The 26,962-nt window shown below is 42.0% G+C and overlaps 1 protein-coding gene across 12 annotated transcripts in view; it reads left to right on the top strand.

Moving 5' to 3' along the window:
- ADGRL3 (adhesion G protein-coupled receptor L3) overlaps positions 1 to 26,962 on the top strand; it is a 904,177-nt gene that overhangs the window by 729,761 nt on the left and 147,454 nt on the right. The window lies entirely within an intron of this gene.

Below are 26,962 nucleotides of genomic sequence, written 5' to 3'. Positions count from 1 at the left end.
AATTCCTAAGTCAAGGTTACAGGATAACTTTATCATTCCCTGGTTTCCAGGATAATTTGAAGCAGAAACTCCCAATTTAAAGATGGAAAAAAAAAATGCTCAAAAATGGGAGAAGATCCATTCAGACATTTTTTTGAGTTACTCAAGGCAGGGTCTATGTACACAGGAGAAAAGAATCCACACACACACATCCACACACATAGGTTAATCAAAACCAAATGCATTTTACATATGGCTCATATTCGCTCAGGAAGAGTCACTGTGTGGGTTTAGATTTTTTTTTTTTTTCTCCCTGTTACTTACAAACTTAGGAGAAATATAAAAAAATGCAACCTTTGGCAACAGGGCAGAGGTAGACATATACCAAACTGCAGAGCATCCTTATGGAAGGGAATAGCAAGAGGCACACCTTAGGCCTAGCGTATGGAATTAAGAGTTTAATTTTAGGTGTCAGGCTGGGAAACGTGGGCTCAGATGACAAATATCAGGGGGTTTCTTTCAGTTTTTGTTTGTTTTGTTTTTCCATGGCTCACTAGTGCCACAGGCAGTTTGAGAGACAAACCCCATAGACAAATGTGCCTGTAGTTTTGTAAAATCACAAACTACTCCTTAACTGCAAATGACTTTTTACAAGGACATCAAGGGTTTTCCAGATGTGCTGCTTGAGATCTTGGGGCCCAATCCCTCAGGGTGCTCGTAGACATGCTGTGGAGCTGCTCCGATTAATCGAGTCTGCTGCAGTGTGGTAATTACTGTACTCCAACCAGCTTCTGCAGCTCATGTATTAGCAACCCCATGCTTCAGTATGGCAGTGGGAGCACTTGAACCAAAGCTTGTTGAATGAGTTTTGGTTCAAGTGCCTCCACCACTCTTTTGAAGCACGGGAATGCTAATATGTGAGATGCTGCTGTGCTTTAATTACAGCAGCTCTCAGAGTCACTCTAATTAAAGCCCCTCCCCACCCTAAGACCTCTTAGGGAACCTAAAAGTGACCTAAGACCTCTTAGGTCTAAACCTTGTCTGCCTATGTCCTTTGGCCAACATGGCTACAACCTACATGCCTAAGACCTCTTATGGAACTTCCTTTGCCCTTAGTAGGAGTTGTCAGATAGACCATGCTAAGTTGTGCTTTGGGCATTCAGCTAACCTTGAGCTATCCATATACCAACACAAACAAACAATATACCTGGAGCATTTTTTATTTTTTTTTACTTCTCATATCACTCGGAAATGTGAGAAAAAGGTTTTGTTTTGTTTTTTAATTTCTATCAAATATCCATCTTTTGGCTGAAAACAAACATAGGAAATTCAGCTGCGAGAAAGCGTTTTTGTCATAAAATTCTGGTTTGTATTCTGTGATCCAGTCCTATACACACTTATATTGCACTGTATAAGCATGCCCAGTTATTTAGATTTACTCTCAGTCTTTGCAAGGCCAGGACCTAGGGTTATAATAAAATGTATCCTTCAACCTTGATTACAGTATTTGCTCCATTTACATGTATAAAGTAGTATGTGTGGTGTGGATAAGTTAATGTTGCAATAAGAAACATAATCTTTTTTATTCCCTAATTTTTGTGTATTTAGCTCTGAAAAATTAATGTTGCAGTAATGTAGGATTTGTTATTTGATATATATACATATATATATATATATATATGTGTGTGTGTGTGTGTATGTGTGTGTGTGTGTGTGTGTGTATATATATATATATATATATATATATAATGCATAGAGAGACATGAGAACCAATCACACTTGTAAGACTAGTAACAGACATTGCATTTGTCCTGGGGCCAGTTTATCCCAGGAGAAGTCCCGGGATTCAATACACATTCTCCTTCCAATCATGGGTTAGTGAGTGGATGAATGCACTTTCACTTTTCTGGTCTAGATTCAATGATTCGATCCTGGGATAACTGTCCAGACACACTTCATGTTGTCCCAGGACACACTGTTAACACTTCCTTTCCTGTTAACCTTTCTAGGCTTTGTCCCGAGACCACAAGCTTAGACATCTGAGTAATCACACTTTGTCTCAGGAGAAAATGGTTTCCCCTGAGACAAATGCAATGTCTGTTTGTAGCCTAAATTCAGATCTGAAACATTTGCATAGCTCAAATATCTCCCCAGATTAAGTATGATGTATTATATTATCTGGTTTTTTGCATGCTGTAGCACACATAGTTAGATTGTTTGGGTTACTGTGACAATAAAACATATATTAAACTGCACTCCTCTTCATTATTAGCTCATCTTCTTTGCTTTGGGTTTGGGGTTCCTGAGGTGCAAGAGAGATGCTAAATGTATCAGTATATGGACCTACTCTTGTCTTTCCAGATACATTAATCGTACCCATTATTCAGTCCGATTTCTCTTGAGATTTCATAGGTGGTAGTCAAAACAACTTGGATGTTTTTGTTCCTGTTTCTCTTTTTAGCTCTTTTAGACTATGTTTGCACTGCAGTCAGAGGTGTGATTGCAGCCCATTCAGGCACACTCATATTAGTTTGATTGAGGTAGTAGGGTCAGTAGCCCTGAAGATGTAGTGGCACAGACTTAAGTGTGGGCTTCACAGTTAGATACAGACATTTAAAAGACTGAGGCAGAATCAATCTAAGTTATGCAGTTTTCTGTAAGTGGTGTAGTGTAGATCAGTAATGAACAGAACACACATTCACCCTTTGGTGCGGGAGGCAAATCTTAGACCATTCCATCATTTTTAAACCAGTTTGTGTGTGCTGAACTTGTGTCCTGTTATGGGTATAAACTGCTTTTGTGTGCCAAACTTCGGCTTCGTTCTGGGTATAGACTGGTTTCCAATCCATTATAGCTGTAAAAGTGTAATGTCTGTACCTGGCCCAGGAAACGTCTGTAACAGGGACACCTTACTTTGTTACTGGGAAGGCTGGGGAACAAGCAGGGCGTGTGAGGGCCCTTTAAGAGTAGAGTCTCTGTGTCCTGAAGGGATGGGAATATAGACTAAAACAGTACAGGAGGTGGAAACAGGGTTTCTGCAGTCATCAAAATCATTGCTGTGAGTTCACTGAAACCAAGCAGAGCTGAATTGACCAATGAGAGAACACTGGGCTCGCACTGCATGATAGGTTGGACTGGCTGGAAGGGGAGGGACATACCAGTATAAGAGACTTGCCTTCAGGCCAGGAAGTTCACTCTAGCCCTGGGTGGGAAAGGATGAGGACCCTGTGGTAAGTGGGGAAGTGGGTGACCTGGAAGAAGCACAAGCAGGAGGGGGCAACAGGAAGGCCTTCTCATTCTTGCTGAGAAAATAGGGGAATCGGTAGTTACTTCAGGTGTTTGTACACGAATGCATGGAGCCTGGGAAACAAGCAGGAAGAACTGGAAGTCCTTGCACAGCCACAGAGCTATGATGTGATTGGAATAACAGAGACTTGGTGGGAGCTCGCACGACTGGAGCACTGGAATGGATGGGTACAATGACCATCCATCACATTTTTCTTGGGCCCCTCCCAGATTTTGGAGGTCGGTCCTGGGATACGATTAAAATGAATGTCCTGGTTGCAGGGCACAGTCCAGTGGGGAAGAGAAAGTGGGCACCTCTGACTGCAGTTAGTCCCAGGAAGGTGACTCGGCAGGCTACCTGTCACAGCATGCTTCTCTGCCTCTCCCTGTAGCAGGCCACTGACTTGGGAGCAGGGAGGGGAGAATAGAAGCCATGTCTGGGATGTCCCATATTTCCAAATGGGATGAATGGTAACCCTATGGTTGGGTATAAACTGTTCAGGAATTACAGGCAGGGAAGAAGAGAAAGAGGAGTTTTGTTCTTTGTGTAAAAAAGCTGTATGATTGCTCAAGGCTCCAGTAAGAAAATGGAGACAAGCCTCTTGAAAGTCTCTGGGTTAGGATCAGAAGGGAGAGCAACAAGGATGATATCATGGTGGGTGCTTGCTATAGTAAGGATATAGACACATTGGAGAGAGTCCAGTGGAGGGCAACAAGAATGGTTAGGAGATTGGACCACATGACCTATGAGGAGAGGCTGAGGGAACTGGGCTCATTTAGTTTGGAGAAGAGAAGAGTGGGAAGTGTGTTTGCAAAGAGGATGGGGCTCAACTGTTTTCAGTGGCAGCAGATAACAGAACAAGGAGCAATGGTTTCAAGTTGCAGCAAGGGAAGTTTAAGTTAGATATTAGGAAAAACTTTCTCAGAGAGGTTGTAGAATCTCTACCCTTGGAGATTTTAAAGACCTGGGTAGACAAAGCCTTTGCTGGGATGATCTAGTTGGAGCTAGAGCAGGGGGTTGGATTAGATGACCTCCTGAGATTCTTTCCAACCATAACTTTCTATGATTCTGTGACCTCCCAGGCAAGCTGCTGTGGAGTCTGGAGTGGGATAGTGGGAGCCCTGGCATGCAGGCAAAGAAGCCTCCTTTTTGTTCCAAATTTGCACAGGGTGGGGATAGTTTGAGTTCATCTTCTTGTTTGCTTTTTGTGTACCTGGACAGGCTGTCTCTTTTGTTTTGCTGTGGTAAAGATAGTAAATACCAGAAGACCAGATGGTGGTTGTAGGAGTGGTAAAAAGGCCATACAGATTGCCCGAGAGGCACTCTGGGTTTTGATCCATTCCTGAGGCAGTGGCACTAGAGAGAGAGACAAGAGGGAGACTGGGGTAGAGTCTAAGCCCCGAGTGCCCAGAGGCTGAGCCCTGAGAAAGAGAGAGGCTGAGGCCAAGAACCTAGGCCAGAGCAAGCGGGCCCAGGTTAGACGCCCACTGCCAGAGTAACATGTGGGCAGAGGCCAAGGGGGCTGAAGCCTGTACAGGAGAATGAAGGACCAGCAAGTGACATCTGCAAAGCATGGGCATAACTATCGGGGAGGCTGGGGCCACAATTGGAGCTCTTAAGAGTTGATTAGAGCCACTAGAGTCACAAGTTGTGACCACTGAGTTCAAGTTATGCCAACAGGGTACGAGGAGTTCTGACTGGGTACACGAGCCCCCCTCAGAAAACAGGCAAGGTTCTGTTAGCAGACAGGCCTGAGAGAGCAGAGCCTGAGTGAGCCTGCAAGGCAATAAGGAGATCATTCCAGAGTCAGGGACAGCCTCCAGTCAACATAAAAGAACATTAAGGCATGCAGGAAAGATTGAAAGGGGATTATATCAAGGACCTGGAGTAGGGGCAGGACCAGCATAGCCCACAGGGGTATGTCATGGCAGCCCTCAGGGCCCATCCTGCCATGCCACCTGAGACCCTGCATGCTTACTCAGGCAGTTATTATGCATTGAAATCCATTTGGCTGTGTCTTTATTGCTGCAGTTATCCAAGCTATCTAAGTTAAATCTACTGCAAGCACGCCTGCAGTCAAATCTTTGTTTTCTAGATGGACACACCCTTTGAGATTTTGCTGTGTAAAGTGGGAGAAAAATCCTTTTTTTTTTTTGTAACTTTTCCTTCATTTATTAACATCAATTATATTTAATATATTTGAAAAGAAAGTTGGAGGTTATGAAATAAAGCCCCAGTCCTGCAAAGACTTTAGGGATTTGTTTAACTTTAAGTATGTCCCTTTGACTCAATAAGGCTAGTCCAACATTTAAAGATAATCGTAGACATCAGTTTTTACCACATCAGAGTTGAAGCAAGTTTATTGCCTCTGCTATTGAGTACAAGATTGGGCAAAGCTCTAGTAACCACACTTGAGCGGACAGTCCTTCAGTGACCCTTTAAGAATGTATTAGGGATTAAATTACTTCATTGTTCTTTTCCATCCTGATTTGGACTGTATTTGAGCTACATGAAGGTAAAACAATGCACCTTAACCCATCTTTTGGTACTGTGATTTAGGGATCTAGGGGTCAATTCAGCCTGCAAAGCAATACATTTTCCCTTTGATGATCATGCAGTTGAAATCACCAAAAAGTGTTGCTGCCATGCATGGGCAGATCCTATCTTTAGTAAGAATTAAAAGGGCTGTGGAAAACTCCCTGTGCAGGCCAGTTAGCCTTTTGCAGCACACTGACAACTAGGGCAGTTTAGCAGAATTTTGTCAGGTTCTGAGTAAATCTTTAAATTAAGGTTGAGATTTTGGCTGTTTTGAAGTAATTGACAATGGCCAGGCATTTGTTTCTAAGAGAAACTTCATGAATGCCTGTATGGTTCCAGTTTCTAGTGGTAGGATGGTATTTCTTCCACCAAAAATGTAACACCTGTCCATACCCATTGCGGGTTTTGCTCTTGACTTTAGCGGAATCAGGATTTCAGTTCAGTGACATCATTTTCTTGCACAGAACACACGATCATGAATTGGCAGCTTGTAACTGAATTCTATACACAAGTTTGAAAACTAACTGTTCAGTATTGAGCACTGAAAACAAGGGGCAAATGTGCTACAAAGTTGATATGAAGGATGATCTATTAAAAAAAAAAAAGATATGAAAAATAAGTGATATCCTAGGAGGATTCATTTGCAATCAGAGATGCATAGAACAACAAGGTTAGAAATGGCCTTAGGAGGTTATGTAGTCCATACCCTTGCTTACGGTAGTATCATCCTTGTCTGAACCATCCCAAACAAGTGTTTGAGCATACATAAGTAATAAATGAACATACATAAATAACCTTTGTAAATATTTGTGCTGGGGAGCAGCCCCTTTTTGAAGTTGAAGGCACTCTTTAACCAAGTTGGATAAATGATAAATAAAATGTGTCACATATTGAATAAAAACTATTGTGAAGTTCTTCAGATAAGTATATCTGCAAATGCATTTGTCAGATTATCAGCCTGTTCTGTTAGGTAGCTGCATGATTCAACCTAATATTGATCTAATTTGTTGGGAAAATGTCATGACATTTGTTGAATTAGAAACTCAGGGATCTTGTTTACTGTAGATAGAGGTCACTTATCCTTCCCCTTCAGATACTAATGTGATAACTAGTCTTTCTTTCTTTTTTCAAAAGAACAAGGTCCACCAGTCAATCAGATGGTAAATGCACATTAGCATAAATGAACAGACAGCTGCCTGAGGATTTGGAAGTCAAAACTAATATAAGAGAAAATGCTATATAGAGTTCTGTTCCATACCAATAAGACACAACCAGACAGGCCTTCTCTGCCAAAGGAGTTACTAGAGCGGAGATTTTCATGTAGAAAATAAGCACAGACTGCTTAGAAATGAAGAGATAAGAACTCTAAATGCCGAATAAGGCCACATTCTTTTTACTCATATGTGTAAGGTGGTCTAGGATGCTCTACTTAACACAGGAGATTGGCAGTAAGTGGTACCTACTCATCAGATGGTATTGAACTAAATATCCACATCCATACATTATTTGTATGTCTTTATTATTATTATTGAGTTTGAGTTATGGTAACACCCAGGGATCCCCAAAATGTTGAAGGATGCCAATTCTCCTAGATGCTGTACAACCATACGTGAAAGGTAGAAGATGCGTCAGGTATCCAAGGTTGTAGCTGTATTGGTCTAGAGGCAAAAGGAATCAGAACTCATGATAAAGGTGATATCTTTTATTAAACCAACTTAATTTTTGCAAAAAATAAAAAATAAAATCTTTAATTGCAGGCTTTTGGGCACAAACACCCTTCTTCAGGCATTGGAGAAAAGATTGTAAAAGTTCTCATGGGTAGAAATGAAAGTTCAGGTGAAAGATACACTGATATGGTGATGGGGATTTATTATAGGCCACCAAATCAGCAAGAAGAGATAGATGAAGCAGTCTTCAAGGAAGTGACAATTCTATCCAAATGCTATGGGATAGTACTGATAAAAGACTTCAGCTTTTTGGCCAACTGCTGGAAGAACAATACAGCCAAACATAAAATATCAAGCCAGGTCCTAACTTGTGTGTACAATAACTTTCCCATTCTAAAATATTCAGGATACAACTAAGGAATCCTCTATCTTGGATCTTGTCCTGACCAAAAGGGAAGAACTGGTGGAGGATGTGAAGGTGATGGGAAACTTGAGAGGAAACTATCACAGTATGATAGAATTCCAGATCTTGAGATGCGGAAAGCAAAACTAGGACTTGCACATTTTAAAAAATGGGATTTCATTTGACTCAAAAAGTTAGTAGGCACGGTGCCATGGGAAGACAGATTGAAGAATAAAAGCACCCAAAAGGGTTGGGACTTTCAAAAGGGCACAGTATTGGAAGTCCAACAGGAAACTATTCCAACACAGTGGAAGCACATGAAGAATAGCAAGAGACCAATATGGTTGCACAAGGAGCTTCTAGGAAGCCTTAAATGCAAAAGGAACACATACAGGCAAAGGAAAAAAATGTAGGTCACCAAGGGAATTTACCAGAAAATAGCAAGAACCTGCAAGGACAAATTCAGGAAGGCAAAGCTGGTGAGGGAAGTTAAAGACAACAAGAAGAGGTTCTATAACTATACTGGACAGAAAAGAAAGACCAAGGAAGCTATGGGTCCACTGTTAACAAGCCAGCGGAACTCTTAACAGAAGACACAAAGAACCTGGAGCTATTCAATAGCCACTTTGCCTCAGTCCTCACAGAAAAATTTAGTTGCAGCCAGACACCAAGGATTATGTAGATAAGGAAGGGACAAGCTGAGGGGTAAAATGACAAAAGATATGGATACTTTTTGATGGATCTGAATGAATTCAAGTCAGCAGAGCCTGATGAACTTCACCCCAGGCTGCTGAAGGAACTGGTAGGGGAGATCTTGGAGCCCTTGGCAGTGATATTCATGGGAGATGGTCAAGGTACCAGAGGACTAGAAAAGAGCCAACATAGTGCCTCTCTTTAAAAAAGAAAACAAATAGAGGGTCCAGGAATTACAGCCTATTTAGCTGAATATCTAGGAAGTTATTGGAGCATATGATAAGGAAGGCCATTTACAAGCATCTGGAGGAGGAAACGCTAATCACAAGCAGTCAGCAGTCTGCAGTGTGGTGAAGTTGCACAAAGGGCAAATGCTGTTTTGGGATGCATCAATAGAAGCATTAGGTGCAAGAGGTGGGAAGTGATAGTGCCTCTGTACTCAGCACTGGTTAGGCCTCATCTGGAGTTCTAGGCTCCACATTTGTACAAGGATGTGGAAAAGTTATAGAGAGGGTCCAGAGACAAATGATCAAAGATGATAAAGGGCTTAGAAGGTAAGGTCATACAAGGAGAGACTGAAGAAGCTAGGCATGTTCAGCTTGTGGAAAAGGTGCTTAAGTGGGGTTATGATATCAGTTTTCAAATATTAAAGGGATGCCATAAAGAGGGAGAACACTTTTCCTCTCTCAGTGCAGAGAGCAGTACACAGACCAGTTGCTTGAAGTTGCAGCAAAGTAAGTTTATCTTAAATACCCAGAAAAAGTTATTCACTGTTAGAACAGTGAAGCAGTGAAATAGCCTGCCTAGGTAAGTTGTGGATGCTGTATTACTAGAGGTGTTCAAGAAAGATTGGACAACCGCTGGTTGTGGATGATCTAGGTATACTTATACTTGAGTTCTACTGTGCATATGCCCCATGCTTCAGGACATTGGCATTCATGGTCCCCCTGCTTTAGGTGTGGCAGGATAGAGTGTTATGTCTTCTGTTGTGTTAGGGTTGACTGTGTAGTTTTGCTAAGAGGTTATCCTATGTATTTCTATAGAATAGTTTGGATAGGGGTGATCCTGCCTCAGATAGGGGGTTGGATGACAGCCCTACTTCTCTATGATTTTGTGATAGAACAAAAATATGATTCCTGCACCAAAGCTTGAAATCAAAGTAGATGTCCCTTTGTTTCTCAAACACAACCCTATAAATACACTGCTCTCTAGCCAACCTATTTAAGGCATGCAGTGGAAGGAATCACCATGACAGAGACTTGAACTGAGGGAATGATTCATAATCAATGATGCAAATGCATGTGATTCATTTTTAGCCTCTTCCTGTCTCTCAGACATTCTGCAAAGCAAATAGAAAATTTTCCATAATTGGTTCAAAATTCATATTTTATGGAAGTTGCTTCCCTTCCCCCACCCTCCTCTGGCCTGATTGGGGCAGTTTACTTTGAGTATTTGACACTCAGTGATTAACAGTTGTGTAGAGGTTATTATTTGTGATTGATCATCTTACCCTGACAGCATTCTTTCCAGTATCTATCTGGCTGGATGAGTGCAACTCTTATAATCAGGAGAGTAGGCTGGGAGATGTCAGTGGGGCTATAAATCTGTTAGACAGATGTAACAAGGAGAGGAGGCTAGAGGATTTTTTTAAATGGTAGATCTCTGCCTTTGTGGTCCATACAACATGAGGCAACTAGACTGTAAACAGACATCTCATCTGACCCAGGATTAATTATTAGGATCAAAACAGGAGCGGCACATTCACTTTTGCCCTCCCAAGTTGCACTATTGCTTTTTCACCAGAAAGTAGCCAGTGAGAGCACACACCCTGATTGGCCAGCCCCTAGAATAGACTGCAATAATTGTAGAGATGGAGAACAGGATCCCCCTAGAAAAAGAGTTAGTGCTTTTTATCCAGCACACTTCAGAGGGATTTGAAGTAGGATAGGGGATGTGTACATCTGTTTGATCTGGGGACAAAAGGTTTTCTCTTGGGGCAAAAGCAACATCTGTTTGTACCCTTAAAGTGTCAGCCTAGGGCTTAAGAGACATGAATTCAAGTTCTTTTAAAAGCACAGACATCTTGTGTGACTCCCATTGCCCACCTGTGAAATTGGGATAATAGTATTTCCTTTCTTCACAGGGGTGTTGTGAGAATAGTTTATTCTGAAGTACACCATTTTTACAGTATTAAGGCCCACATACTTACTTAAAAAGGTGTGTGTGGGGGGGGGAGGAAGGAATTAGTCTCTTGCAAGATTTATTGATGAGGATGGAGTTTAATGTTTGAGCTGTCTTGTGACCTTGCAGCAAAACTCAAGGCAGGGTCCAGGTATCTGTATTGTCTCCCAGGAGCACATCAGGAATTTGCAGGGTCTGAACTCAGGGCATTTGTGATTGTGTGGCTTGCAGAAGTACAAGCTGGTCTTTAATGTCTTCCCCCTTTGCTGCAGAGGGAAAGAAAGCTGACTCAGCCTTATACCTAGTGCCAGGAACTTTTCATGTTGTGTTAGCCATTGCTTCACCAATTTCCTCCTTGAGGTGGAATAATTGTATGCACAAATAAAGACTGGGGAATGACTGGCTTGGCTGCAGTACTGCCAAGAAGGACCTGAGGGTTACAGTAAACCATATACTGAATATGAGCCAAGAGTGTGTTCCTGTTGTAGAAAAAGCTAACAGCAAACCTGGGTTGTATTAACAGAAGTGTCACTCAAATCAAGGGAAGTGATTCTTCCACTGTATTCATCACTGTTAAGATTTCACCTGGAATACCATGTCCAGTTTTGGGCCCTACACTTTATGAAGGATGTTGACAGATTGTAAAGAGTCTAGTGGAGAGCGACAAAAATGTTCAGAGCCCTGGAAAGCATGTCTTCTGAGGAAAGGCTGAAAGTTCTTTGGGTTATTTAGTCTGGTGAAGAGAAGACTGAGGGCATGGATTTGATATCAGTTTTCAAATACCTGAAGGGTGATTTTAGAAAAGATGGAGATGGGCTTTTCTTTGTTGCTCTTGGTGGACAGAGTCTCAGACTTCATCAGAGGAAACTGACATTGGAAATTATGTAGAACTTTCTGACTATGAAGCTGGTTGGTCATTGAAACAGGCTACCTAAAGAAACTGTAGAATCTCCATCCTTGGAAATTTTCAAGAGCAGGTTGGACAGATACTTGCCTTTGATGGTTTAGTCAGGGATACTCCTGCCTCAAGCAGGGGGCTGGACTAGATGATCCTGTGAGGTTCTTTCCAGCCCTACTTTTCTATGATTGTATGGCCCCTACCCAGCAATGAAGGAAATGAAGCTTTGGCCCTTGTGGGGTAGTTGTTGCCTACCACATGTTTTTATTGGCAATATATGGACCTACAGTGGAGTAAGGAGGAGCTACAATGACGTGTATATGTGCTGTTCATTCAGAAGGCACGGTAGATTTGCAACTTTCTGGACTAACTAAACCAGAGATGTATGGAATAAACTTTTGTAAATAGAGAGCTTGCTTCATCAGATGCTGTGAAGGGAGTGCAGGAAGTAGAGCTGCTAAGTAGAAGACAGTGATCAGAATACAAAGTTGGGGGAGGTAGAAGGGGACACTGTTATGAGAGGCAAGGTGGGTAGGAGAAAAAAATGAAGCAGTTAGCATATCGAGGGACATAAGGTTTATGAAAGCTAATCCAGGCAAGGGTATAAGAATCTATAATCTTGGTTCAGGCCATACTTAACATGATGCAGTCTATGAATGATTTCTTGTTGCACAATTTCCTGTTCAAGTTCATTTTTAAAGTTTTGTGCCAGGGCTAGGTGAGACGCCTATCCCATTATTATCTGTTCACACAACAAACCATTTGGAATGCAAATGCTCAGAGAGAACTCCCCGGTAACCTCTAGCAGGCACTTCTGAAAGTGAATCTTATTGTTTTACAATTTGTCCTAAATGAACACAATGGCCAAAACAAATTACTGTTTACAGTGGGCTGAGGGAAAAAGCTTACGCATTTACCCTCACCATGTCTGTCTAGCTCTAGTGGAGGCATTTTCATATCTCTAATTAGCTGAGCATGGCAAGCATTCCTTCTTTTACTTAGGGTATGTCTACCGAGCAAAAGGAAGGTGTATGTGTGTAGCACACTGGCAAAAATATCTGAGTAGCTTTAACCCAGCCCAGTGGAGATGGGCTATAGGATTTCAACATAACCTAACGGCCAGAGTAAAACCCTCCAGGGTCCCTGAATACCTACTCTGGTTACTAGCACATATTAAAGCTGGCACAGACTATCTTCCCTTCCTTGCTCTTATCTGTGCTACCTGACATGGGTATGCCTCAGCATACTACAGTGGCACCTATAAGTTATTGTAAAAACCTACTCCTAGTGTGCCTGAAGCCCAGTTGATTCTTCTAGGTGTTAGCCATACTATAGCTGCTTCCTGAAACCTCTGGAAAGTAGACCACTTTTCACCCCCACAAGTGGCACTTTTTTTCCTTTATGCAAATGTTTTACCTCAGTCCTACTGGAGATGGTGATGGAAGTGTTATGAAGACACCACCCTTTTAATAAGGAGCACAGGGCATGCCATGAGCAAAGTTCCATCCTGGGTGCTCTCCGTTTATTTAGGGAGATTACTGTCATTTTGATGAAATGCCTCTGTTTTTGGTTCTGTTCACCAGTTATCACCTCTCTGTGTGCCTCACAGCAAACATTTGTAAACTATGCACCTTAGTATCACATGAGCAGCCTGAACAATTATTCTAAGCAAACAAGGTTGGCTTTTTTCAAAGGATTTGAAGTATTAAGTTTGTAACTTGTAAGACCCCCTCTGTTCTGTTTTGTTTGGGTTTTTTTGCAAACCTGGTATCCCTCAGCAGATGAGAGAGATAGCTGGGACTTAATCTATAATACTCAATGTGGCCTAATTCTTCTCTGTCCCATTTCTTCTGTGTAATACTAACATCAACTTGCATGTGAACCAAAGAAGAAACTTACACCTTCATGACAGAGTGCAAATTGAATTATGCCACTTTTACTTGTGTACTTGTAGTGCATATGACAAGAGAGAGCCCAACCTCCATTTATAGCGTAAGGAGCAACTTAATGAGGATTCTCGAGTTCCTTGTTTGGTCACTTAATTGGCTGTGTGACAAAGAGCTCTGTGGTGCGTGTCAAACAACTTTCAGAGTCCTCTAATGATTTGTGCTTTGCTTGACTCCTGATGCTATTCTGTGCGGCCTGTCAGGTTGGATATCCTTGTTAAAGTGGCTGGAATAAATTGGCTAGCAGTGTGCATACAATGTAGTATATTAACTACAGCAACAGGGAGTACTTTTAGCAGCTTTCTCAAAGATCTAGATGTTTGCCCATAAGCATCAAAGCGGCCCTAACTTTCATTTAATATAATTAAAAGGACATCTGAAAGTAGTTTGATTCGCAGCAGGATTTTGCAGTTTGGTAACCCTTTGTTAAAACTCTGTGAACTTAATATATTTCACAGCTTGAGAAACCTGCACTTGATTTGTGTCAGTAAGAGAAAAAATATAAATCCACACCCTGCGTGTTTCTGCTGCAGTGAGCCTATTGTTAGGAGAATCAGATCAAAGCAACAGACTTTAGTTTATCATTGGATTCTAACAGCCTTTATATAAATATTAAAAAGGAACATAAGTGTACATTTTTATAACTATAACTAAACTATATCTATGGAAATATGCCCACAAGTAACCTTGCGAAGTTAAATATTCATCGAGCTTTTCTGTCTTATTATCTGGCTTTTGTAACTTGAGTCAGCCCTGAAAATTGGATGGCATTGGGAAAAGTCTCAAAACAAAGAGCTACAGATGCCATTGGGAGATGTCACTTTGACTTGGGCTGTTGGAAGACTGGATCTTTCATATTCTGTGGGAATTCCCTAGAAGGATATGGAAATTCTGTTGAAGAAACAGACATTTATTGTTGGAAAGCCATTTCCCCCTCTTTCCACAGCTTTGTTCACTTCCCCTGAGTAATTACACTAGTAGTTGCTTATATATTCGCAATTCCCCAATAGTAGAATAGCAAATACAGATGATTCATAAATGCAGTTTTCACAAAGCTTTTCTGCAGGGAAGATCTTATTAGATGAAATAGATCATATGTTATTTCCTTCTTCCCAATCAATTCCTTTCATTTGAGTCCCATTGATACTTGCCAAACTTAGAATAGTCTTCCTTGCTTGTGAAATTCAAAGCAAAAACTCCAATCTGCAGTTGGCAGCTACCCTTTTTTCACAGCTCTCCTATGTCAGGGTGATTGCCTTCATTTATATTTCAAGGCCATGATTAAGAAATACAAGTATCTCACATTCGCCCCTAAATACGAATTTAGACACCTCATAAATGGCTTGAATTTAATACAAGGAAACATCATTGCATTTCCATTGGCTGAAGGCATGGCAGAGCTTCTCAGCACCCCAAAGAATCAGGCACTCGATGCAGTGCCCAGGCACAAAATGAAAAATGGTTGTCGTAATATGTAGGGGATGGAGATGTTTGAAAGCACTTAAGAGATGGGGGTGTATGAAACCTATTGGCTTTCTTTAGGATTTGTACTCTTAATATCATCCTATACTGTTGAGAATTCCACCATCAAATGAGGGTATGTCCTCCATTTGTTTCTCCCTTGACAAAAAAATCACAAAAAAATTAGTGTTTGAAGAGACCTCAGGAGGTCATCTAGTCCAGCCCCCTGCTCAGAGAAGGGCCATCCCCAACTTCATCCGAGAGTGCTGATGGAGCTGGCTGAGGTCATCGCAGAACCCCTGGAAAAACTCTTTCAGAATTTGTGGTGCACACGGAAAATCCCTGAGACTTGGAATAGGGCCAACATTGTGCCCATCTTCAAGAAGGGGAAGAGGGAGGACCCGGGCAACTTTAGGCCAGTCAGCCTAACCTCTATCCCAGGGAAAATCCTGGAAAAGCTTATTAAATAATCTATATGTGATACACTAATGGAAGGTAAGATTCTGAGCGACAGTCAGCATGGCTTTCTTGTGGGTATGTCTTGTCTTAACAATCTCATCTCCTTCTACTATCAGGTCTCTGCCACCTGGACATGGGAAATGAGGTAGACGTTATATATCTAGACTTCCAAAAGGCTTTTGATCTAGTACCCCGTGATATCATTGTGGGAAAGCTGGAAGATTGTCGGCTCAGCTGCTCAACGGTTCAGTGGGTGGGAAACTGGCTACAGGGTAGAGAGAGTTCTCATGAATGGATCTGTGTCATCCTGGCATGAAGTAGCCAGTGGTGTCCCTCAGGGGTCCATGCTTGGACCGCTGCTTTTCAACATCTTTTTCAATTGTTTGGATGGGGGAGTGAAAAGCTCACTGGCCAAGTTCACGGACAACACCAAGTTATGGAGCAGTGTGGTCGTGCCAGATGATAGGTTGCAGATACAGGCAGACCTGGACAGACTTGAGAGTTGAGCAGCCCGGAACCAGATGAAGTTTGACACTTCCAAGTGTAAGGTTCTCCATCTGGGGGCAAACGACCCTCAACATACATACAGGCTCGGTGGTGACAGCTTGACTTGCACCACGGCCGAAAGGGAACTAGGGGTAATGATTGACCATCGCAAGAATATAAGCCGTCATTGTGAGGCGGTGGTCAGCAGGGCAAATAACATGCAGACATGTATCAACCGATGCATCTTGTGTAAAACTAAGGAAATGATACTTCTGCTATACTCAGCACTAGTGAGACCGTAGTTAGAGTACTGCATCCAATTCTGGGCATTGCACTTAAATAAGGACATGGAAGAACTGGGACTTGATAGTGGCTTACCGCTATATCAGAGGAGTGCATCAGGAGCTCAGTGAACAACTTTTCACTAGGTCACCCCTGGGGAAGCCCTGGACCAATGGATACAAACTCCTGAAAGGCCGCTTCAGGCTTAATACTAGGAAAAACTCCTTCACAGTCAGGGTGTCCAGACTGTGGGATAAACTCCCTCCAGAAGTGGTGCAGTCACCTACCCTGGAGGTTTTCAAGAGGAGACTGGACAGTCACCTTGCTGGGGTCACCTAACCCCACTTTTCTTCCTGCCTAGAACTGGGGAGCTGGACCCAATGACCTGCAAGTTCCCTTCCAGCACCTAACAATCTATGCATCTGTGAACCTATGAACTATATCATCCAAGCACAGGCTTTGTCTAGCTGGGTCTTAAAAACCTCTAAGGATGGAGGTTCCACAGCCTATCTGGGTAGCCTGTTCCAGGGCTTCACTACCCTCTATGTTAGAAAGTTTTTCCTACTATCTAACTTAAACTTCCCTTGCTGCAACTTGAGATCCTTGTTCCTTGTTCTATCATCTGCCACCACTGAGAACAGTCTAGCTCCATCCTCTTTCAAACCCAACTTCTGGTAGGTGAAGATTGTTATTAAATCCCCTCTGTGTCCTCTTCTTTAGATTTAATAAGCCCATTTCCCTCAGTCTTTCCTCATAAGTCATGCCCCACAGTCCCCTCACCATTTTTGTTGCTCTCCGCTGGACTCTCCAATTTGTCTGCATCCCTTCTCTAGTGAACACAGTACTCCAGACTGAATAAGCCCAGTTCCTTCAGCCTCTTATCATAAGTTTTGTGCCCCATTCCCCTAACCATTTTTGTTGCCCTCCACTTGACTTTCCAATTTCTTCACATCCTTTCTGTAGCGAGGGGCCAAAAACTGGGCACAGTATTCCAGATGTGTCCTCTCAAGTGCTGAATAGAGGGGAATAATCATTTCCCTCAATCTGCTGGCAAAGCTTCTACTAATGCAGCCCATTATGCCGTTAACCTTCTTGGCAACAAGGGTATATTGTTCAATGGGTGTGTTCTGCAGAGCTGCTGCTTAGTCAGTGAGTCTCTAGTCTGTACCAGTGCATGGGATCGTTCTTGTCCTAAGAGCAGGACTTTGCACTTCTCCTTATTGAATCTCATGAGATCTATTTTGGTCTAGTCCTCCAATTTGTCTAGGTCTCTCTGAATTCTAGCCCTATCCTCCAGCATATCTACTACTCCCCCCAGCTTGATGTCATCTGCAAACTTGCTGAAGATACACTAAGGTACATTTCCAGATCATTAATTAAGATATTGAACAAAATTGGCCCCAGGACTGACCCCTAGGACACTCCATTTGATACTGGCTGCCAACTAGACATGGAACCGTTGATTACTACGATTTAAATCTGATAATTCAGCCAGTTTTGTATACACCCTACAGTCCATTCATCCAACCCATACTTCCCTATCTTGCTTGCAAGACTATTGTGGGAGACCATATCAAAAGCCCTTGTAAAATCAAGGTCTGTCACATCCACTGCTCTCCTCACTTTCACAGTGCAATCATCTCATCATAGAAAGAAATCAGGTTGGTCAGGCATGACTTGCCCTGGATTAATCCATACCGACTGCTCCTAATCACCTTCTTCTGCTCTGAGTACTTAAAAAGGATTCCTTGAGTACCTGCTCCATGATTTTTCTAGGGACTGAGGTGAGGCTGATCAGTCTTTAGTTCCCTGGATCCTCCTTCTTCCCTTTCTTAAAGATGAGCGCTATATATGTCATTTTCCAGTCATCCAGGACCTCTCCCAATTGCCACAAGTTTTCAGATATGATAGTCAATGGCTCTGCAATCACATTAGCCAACTCCCTCAGCACCCTTGGGTACATCACATCCAGCCCCATGGGCCTGTAAAGATCCAGCTTTTCTAAATAGTCCCTAACCTGCTCTTTCACCACTGTTGGCAGCTCTCCTCTTCCCCAAACTATGGTGCCAGGTGCACTAGTCTGGGAGCTTTCATTTGGCTCAGCTTGCAAGTCAAAGTTGAGGCCCTCACATTCTGTAGTAGTAAATCAAAACAAGCTCTCCATTGCTGGTATTATTCTATTTTCAGATAGCTTTAGCAGGCCAAATGGAGAGCCTAGATTCTATATTTAAGAGTTTTCTTTCTTTTTTAATTTTTAAAGCAACTCATTGCACTTCAGACAAACTCAGGCTAAGTGCATGTTGTAGTGTTTTAATGAATATTACAGTTGCTTCATCCCTTCTGGAGAGAAATTCATTGACAGGCCTTGGAGATGAGGCTGGCCTCCTTTTATTAAATTATCTATCATGCACTACCTGAGCTTTGGCTAAAGAAAATCTTTAATCTGAATTTAAAAGAGCAATTTACAGGAAAAAGGAGCAACGTGATGGTGAAGAGCTTCGTCAGAGAGATTTGAAGCCAGCTCCCAGCAGAGGAACAGAATTTAATGACATCATTTAACTAAAATGACATTTTTCTTGTTTAACAATAGCTAAAAGAATAATATGCTCATCTATTTTTGATCCAATGTCCTAGCATCGGCTGATGACTGTTCCAGTTTGACTTGTGACCCTTTTATACAGATGACAATGTTCTATTCATTTGGTATTCTAAAGAGGCCAGTCATTTCTTGAGCTGCTCTGTTTCAGTGCATTAACCTTTCCAGTACCGTGTCTCCTTATATGCCCAGATCCATGCTATCAGTCTGCTCCTCTTATCTATGATGTCCATTCAAGCTACTCAGTAATGGTGTGCTCCTTTTCTAATGGCATTTATTTATGTCCAGGAACACCTGTTGCACCAATTCCTGCAAAACCTTCTGTCTATGGAATTGATCAGGCCTTCAATTCATTTTGTTTTGGGGTTTTACAGATACTAACAGGGGTTTCACAGATATTTACAGAGGTTTTTTTATGTATGAATTTTTGTTTTATCAGCATTTTTTTTCCTTATATCAAACAACAGAAATGAGGCACTAGAGAGGAAATTTGTGAACAAGAAAGAATGCTTGCAGGTGGCTTTTCTACAAATTACACAAGACTTTACCTGTACTAGAAAATGGTACAGTTGTACCTATACCATCATAATTAAAAAGGTACAACCTTCCCTTGCATTGTAGTGCTATAGAGGTAAATATATAAAGAAGAACTATACCAGTATATGCCACCTTTATACTGATAAAACCATGTTCTCACTAGACCTTTTATAGGCATGTTGGTTGCAAAAATCACATGCTTTGACTTGGGTGCCAAATCATTTTTAGGCACTTTAGCATTAGTTAATAAATGCAGCAGGAGTGTAATATTTTGATATTGACTCCAAGATCACTGTTTTTGCCCATAAAACTTACCTATATTCCAAGAGTGTAGGTTGTAGCCATGTTGGTCTGAGGACATAGGCAGACAAGGTTCTTAGGGTGAATCTGATATCTTTCATTAGACCAACTTAAATAGTTGGAAAAAATGTTAAACAAGCTTTCGGGTTTAAAAACCCTTCGTCAGGCTAAGGAAGTTTCTGTAGTTGTTGTGTGGTCTTCCTGGATGGAATGAAACATTTTTAAACCCTAAAGCTTGCTTAAAATTTTTTTCCAACTGTTTAAGTTGGTCTAATAAAAGATATCAGATTCACCCAAAGAACTTTGTCTACCTATATTCCAAGACATTTACTCTGCTTTGAGGTGTTATCTTTGAGTAGGTGAGTTTTCCCATTGTTCCTTCCTGGGTTTTTGCTGTAGAATAGTGAACTACAGCTAAACCATGAGTTAATAACATTTCTAGCCTGCTTCCAGTAATAGCAATAATGATCACTGCTGCTGCTGCCACACCAATTTGCCTTACAATACCACCCAAAGGCCCCAGTCATAACCAGAGTCCCATAGTGTAGGCTCTGTACAAGCCTATAGTGAAGCTATGTCTACAGGACAGACTTTGCCAACACAACTGTATTACTCAAGAGGTGTACTGAGGTGTGATCCCTGACCAACATAGATGTGCTGACACAGGCTCTTGGAATAAATGTGGTTATACTAGCAAAAGTGCATTGCTACAGCTTCTTTCAGTTACGAGGGGCCAGCTTTTATTCTTCCAGGGTGTAACACAATTCTGCTACTCTAGAATATACTGGTAAAGTATTTCCAGCATAGACATGCTTTGAGGTGTGGCTCTGGAGAGCTCATTATTTAAGAGAAGGCAACAAAGAGTGGGAGGGAGAAGAGAAGGGAAATGATTTAGCTAAGATCATTCAGCAGCTCCGTGACAGAACTAGAAACAAAACCCTGGTCGGCCTAAGTCACAGTTCTGTGCTTTACGCACTGGACTCTTATGCATTTTGCAGCATGGAGAGACCTATGTCACTGTCTTCTCTACTACCTGTGACCCTTAGATGAAAAGAGATCTGGTGTTTGTGGTTAGTGCTGTATATACCCAGTGCTTTGTGTATCCTCTAAATTCACTAAAATATGTAAATAGGTGGGCAAGCTCTTTTTTTCAAACACTACTAACCAGACTCTGAATACCTTTAAATATTCAGTCCAAACTCCCTGTGGCCAGACTTGTTGATTAGCAGGTTTTCTTGAACCATTTTTTGTTTTGCAATGAGTTTACAAAACATAGAAAAAAAATTGACAGTAATAAGCTAAAATTATTTTTGATGTGTCTGACACAGGAGGGGCTCAATTAACTTGTAACAGTTGTTAACTTACAGATATCTATGATAAATATTACACATAAGGCCAGATTGTCTAGTCCTTATGAAGTGTGTGATTTTAAACATAATCTTAACTGTTTTGCTGATGTCAGCATTCATCCTTGCTGGGTTCTGATCTTGTTGCAACTGAACCCTGGCATTGAACTGAAAAGAGCTCTCCAGGTAATTAAACTTATTGTCTTTTCTTTTGTTGGAATGAGATTTGGACCTAGTCTTTATACTGGAGCCCTAGTGAAACCACTTTACATTGAAGTCATTACAAGAATGGACTATTTAAGGCTCAATTCCACTGCTTCACTTGAGTACAACTCCTACAGAAGTTAGGATCTCAGTGCAAGTCCTGTGGGAAGCTGTCTGTAAAACATTGTCAGGCCTATCTTAAACAGATGCTCCCATACAAAAGAGGATGTTTTGCAGCATCCTCTGGAAAGTTCCAAAGAGACATTCAAACAGTGGACCCAAGAAGTCCTTTCTGAGCCCTCATAGTGGTGGTCTGAACCTAGATTTTATCATTCACAGTTGAAAAGAAGTGAAAGTTGCATCCTGTAGTAGGTTCATTGGCTTTTTCAGCTCTTCAGTTGACAGCCTGCTCAAGATAATATTGAACAACAGAAGTTTTAAGATTTTAGAACTGTAGGAAAGTAACCCATTTCTCAAGGTCATGGTATTATAGATTCAGAGATTCAGAGATTGTAAGGCTGGAAGGGACCCCAGAAGATCATCAGGTCCAGTCCCCTGCACCAGGCAGGAAAGACACCTGGGGTTAGGTGACCCCAGCAAGGTGACCGTGCAGTCTCCTGTTGAAGATTTCCAGGGTAGATGATTGTACCACCTCTGAAAGGAGCTTATTCCACAGTCTGGTCATCCTAGTTGTGAAGTAGTTTTTTTTCCTAATGTTGAGCCTGAAATGGTCTTCCAGGAGTTTGTGACATTACTCCTAGTTTTCCCCAATGGTGTCCTGGTGAACAGTTGTCCACCGAGCCCTTGATGTACACCTCTGATGTAGTGGTAAGCTGCTACCAAGTCCCCTATCACACTTCTCTTTTTCAGGCTGAAGAGTTCCAGATCCCTCAGCCCTTCCTTGTATGACTTGCCGCACAAGTCTGATCATACGGGTTGCCCTTCTCTGGACTCTCTCGAGCTTTTCCACATCCTTGTTGAAGTGCAGCGCCCAGAACTGGACGCAGTACTCCAGCTGTGGTCTCACCAATGTCAAGTAGAGTAGGAAAATCACTTCTTTGGTTTTGCTGGAGATGCATCGATTGATCCATGTCAGAGTACTGTTAGCCCTGCTGGCTACAATGTTGCACTGCTGCCTGGTGTTCATACTGTGGTCTACTATTACCCCCAGGTCCCTTTCATTCATAGTGCTGGTCAGGTTGGCATTGCCAAGCCTGTAGGTGTGCAGGGGATTGTTTGTCCCCAGGTGGAGCACTTTACATCTCTTGACGTTGAACTTCATCTGTTCCAGCCTGCCCAATTTGCAAGCCTGTCTAGGTCCACCTGTATCTGTAGCCTATCTTCAAGTGTGATCATGCTTCCCCATAATTTGGTGTCGTCCGCAAACTTGGCCAGTGAGCTCTTCACCCCCACATCCAAATCATTGATGAACATGCTGACTAGCAGTGGACCAAGCACTGACCCCTGCCGGACACCATGGGCCACTTCCCACTAAGATGACACAGATCCATTCATTACAGCTCTCTGGGGTGTGCCCCGTAGCCAGTTTCCTACCCACCTGCTAGTTTCACAGTTAAGCCCACAGTCTTCCAATTTTCTCACGAGAACATCATGGGATACCAGATCGAAAGCTTTTTGGAGGTCAAGGTATACAGTGTCAACCTCCTGTCTCTGATCCAGGTGGCAAGTCATCTGATTGTAAAAGGAGATGAGGTTGGTAAGACAAGACCTGCCCGTGACAAAGCCATGCTGGCTGTCATTCAGAATCCTATCTTCTGCAAGCCTATCACACATAGACTCCTTAATTAATTTTTTCAGAATTTTCCCTGGGATAGAAGTTAAGCTAATTGGCCTATAGTTACCTGGGTCCTCCCTCCTCCCCTTCTTGAAGATGGGCACAACGCTGGCCCTCTTCCAGTCCTCAGGGACCTCCCTGGAGTGCCACAAGTTTTGGAAGAACTTCACCAGGGGTTCCGCGATGACTTCAGCCAGCTCCTTCAGCACTCTCAGATGAAGTTCATCTGGTACTGCTGACTTATATACATCCAGTTTCTTTAACTGATCACACATCAGTTTTATGGCAATAGTAGGAAGGCGGTCATCTGAACCCTGCTCATTCTGTACCCTACCTGGCATGATTCTCCACTTGGTCTGGTGAAAGACCAAAGCAAAGTAGTCATTCAGGAGTTTAGTTTTCTCCTGTGTGCCAGTGACTAGCTGTCCTGAGTTGTTAAGCAATGGCTTTACACTCCCATTTGTTTTCCTCTCATTCCCTACTTAGCTAAAGAAGGACTTCTTGTTGTCCTTGATTCCTGTTGCTAATTTCAGTTCAGTCACTGCCTTAGCTTTTCTAATGTGATCCCTACAAGTGTGGGTTGAAGTATATAAATAGTGGAAGGCAACAAAATTGTTCCTAGACTATGTAACAAGGACACAGGGATGATCAGGTCTTTCAGCTGCCAGCATTCACTACAGGCTATTCCGAGTAACAAATGAGGGCTTTGAACATAGAAAATAAATTTGATATCAAAGTGCAAGGTTTCAAGGTTCAGTGGTATGATTCTGTTTACCACTGGTGCCACACGTGTTCCTAGATTTAAAACCCAGTTTCCTCACTAGAATTCTCTGCGGGGGGAGAAGATACAAGTAAACAAACAAGCAAAGTGCAATTTTAAAGACCAAAGCAGCTGTCACAAAGGAAATCAATGGGATATGTACAATCAGCCTTTTAGTAATGTATGATTACTGGAACACTCCTAATTAGTTGCCCATCAACAATGTGAATTTTAATATCCATTTGTAAATTTCTGCAATGAAACTTTTACATTGGTGCTATATTTATTTATTTATTGTGTAATCCCAGGACAAAGTCAGGATACAATGAGTTTACCCTTATTATAACAAGATCTCTCCTCTGCTCTTACTTTTAAGTATCTGCATTGTACTGTTGCCCAGGCACTCCAAGCATGAACTGGGACCTGAAAGACCAATGCAGCAGTTCCTGCCCCTAAGAATGTATAATCTAAGTCATAAATCAGGACTTTCAGAGATACCCATATCTCCTAGATTTTCAATGGGTCTTGGGTGTCTGTTGCTCTCAGGCACTTTTTCAATCCCAGAATATGGTAGCAGGGTTAAACCTTCATGACTGGAATCAGTAGGACCCTTTGGCTTCTATAGGAGCAAAAATGGGCCCTAGTTTATTGCATTTGGCCTAAAGTATAAACCAGTTACCAGAGAGCTTCAGGTAAGACATCTCCTCTGGTACTCCACTGGGAGAGCTCCCCAGCATAATCTTTCTCTCTGTCTATGACCCGAGGCTACAAGCTAGTAAGCCTCTGCTTGCTGGCTTGCAAAAGAGAGATTTCCTAGCACTGTAGCCCTTCTTTCTATTTGTGGTATTCTAATCATCATTTTTATACCCCAGCAACCTTGGAGTTTCCTCAGGGCAGTTAAATATGCATGCAAAGATGGAGTAGGAGGTTGGTTTCTGTTTTGGAAAGAACAGGCTGGAGCCCCATACATCTTACTTTGCATGAAGTCTCACAAAAGCTATTTGGCCTGCCCGTTTGAAATCTCTGCCTTCAGATGAGCTGTACTCAGTTAATGTTTAAGCTGAGAACAGGGGAGGGAAGAAAAAAAACAGCAATGGAAGACATCTAACTCACTGAATCAAAGTATGAACCAGCAGGGTTTCTGATTTGCTTATTCATTTGAAGGAGCTTAAGGGAGTCAGGTACCCAAGTCCTTTTACAAGGAGTTGTTCACACCAGGCATTTTAGGTCCTTTTTCAAATCCCAGCTTTTATCAGGGTCTTGGGTAGTCTCATGCTGACTATGCATATGTCATAGCTATTGTTCACTGTTAAGGTCCCATGGCATGACCTGACCTCCACTCTTCTAGTGCTCTGTGTGGAGTTTTCCAATGCCATTCTCTGCATGTTATAATGGCATTCAAGACAGTCACTCCCTTCACTCTCTCCAGTTGACAGAGCAATCTGCTACTGCTCCTTAAAAAAGGGATGCAGGTGTCAAACAGCTACCTTGTGGGAAGAGACCAGAGATTGGCAGCTGAGCCAGAGGTCCAGCTCCTAAGACCAGTGCCTTAACTAGGACTAACCATTGTACTTTCTTTACTGTAGGCTTACCCCCCACCCCTGATCTCCTTCCTCTTGCAACGTGTAATCTCAGCCTTAGAAGCTGTTGCTGTAACAGCTGTTTTGTTTCATTTAAACACCTACCTCAGCCTCTGTCCCAAACCCAAACATTATATTAACACCTAATCTCCTTGGCTTTGCCTGCAGCACTCAGCTGTGATGAAGTGCTTTTCTTAAAATGTAACACTTGGAACACTAGATTAGTGCACTAGACTAGGTGAGATGAGCTGACCTTTGGGAAAAGCATTCGGCCAAATTCACGCCTGATGCAAAGCCAGTGAAGGGTGTTTTAGGGATACTTGCAAATCAAGCATAAGGACTTCATCTGCCAGTGTCCACCAAAGCCTTCAATAGGCTTCAGATCATATCGTTCACCAGTGGTATGGCTTTGCTGGTTTCAGTCTAGTCACACAGATACTTTCCAAGTCTGGCATCCTGCTGAAGGTCAGGACTCCCAACTCAGCAGGAGAGCTTTTTAATGCCTGACTAAGTCTGCATTGTGCAAGCACAGAAAACTCCAACAAAAATTAAAATACACATCTGAAAAAAATAGTTTTCCACGGGACGAATCTCTGCAGCAGATGTTGCACTGTAATGCAAACATTCGAGCATCTGTTTCAAGTTTAGTCAAATATGCATTACCTTTCCATCCAAACCCAGGAGCTAGATCTGCACTAAAAACTAATTCTTTCTACCATTCAAATATTTTAAAAGAATAAAATCCAACATGTTGTTTTACCAAAGATTTAAAGAGCCCATTAGCAGCTGAGCTAGATGAAAGTAATGCAAATTGTGTTCTGCATAATAACATTGAAGGGGGAGAAAAATCATCATTTTTCTGATGAGAATGCATAATTTGCTTTCCCTGAATATGGGATCTTTGCAAGAAAAACACATTGCATAGACATGCACAGCAAAATAGGCAAGACTTTGATCACTAGAAAATAATGACACTTCCCTTTGGTCTTTAGAGAGATAAGTTACCATAGTGAGTTACTGAATTGCATTAAGTGTTATTCAGATTGGACTTCAAGATTTTAAAATGCTGGAAAACATGCCTAAATACCGTAGATTTATGATGCTTCTTTTTGACAGCTAAATGTATCTCTCTCTCTGTCTCTCTCTTTTTTTGTTGTTGTTGTTTTAGATGAAATTAAAAAACTTACCAAGATCTCTTTAAAAAAAAAACTTTAAAAAAGCAAATAGGGTGCCTATACACGAGCTGGGAGGCTGCTCCAACATGCTGTAATTACAGTGCATCACAGCAGACTCAATTAATCAAGTCTGTTGAAGCATGATAATCACTGTGCTCTGTATCTTATGTATCAGTATCCCCACACTTCAAAATGGCTGTGCAGGCGCTTTATTTAAAGCTCACTCAGTGAGCTTTAGATAAAGCACCTCTGCCATCATTTTGAAATACAGGAATGCTGGTACATGAGACAGTCTGGGCACTCTAATTAGAGTGATTCTCAGAGCCACTCTAATTAAGGGCCCCTCACCTGTGGAGCATCTGTATAGATGCCCATAGTTTTAAAATCTAG

This window comes from Alligator mississippiensis, chromosome 2 (assembly GCF_030867095.1).
Source record: "Alligator mississippiensis isolate rAllMis1 chromosome 2, rAllMis1, whole genome shotgun sequence".
Lineage (NCBI taxonomy): Eukaryota > Metazoa > Chordata > Crocodylia > Alligatoridae > Alligator > Alligator mississippiensis.
The sequence above is the reverse complement of the archived record's forward strand: the minus strand, read 5'-3'. Positions and strand labels throughout refer to the sequence as shown.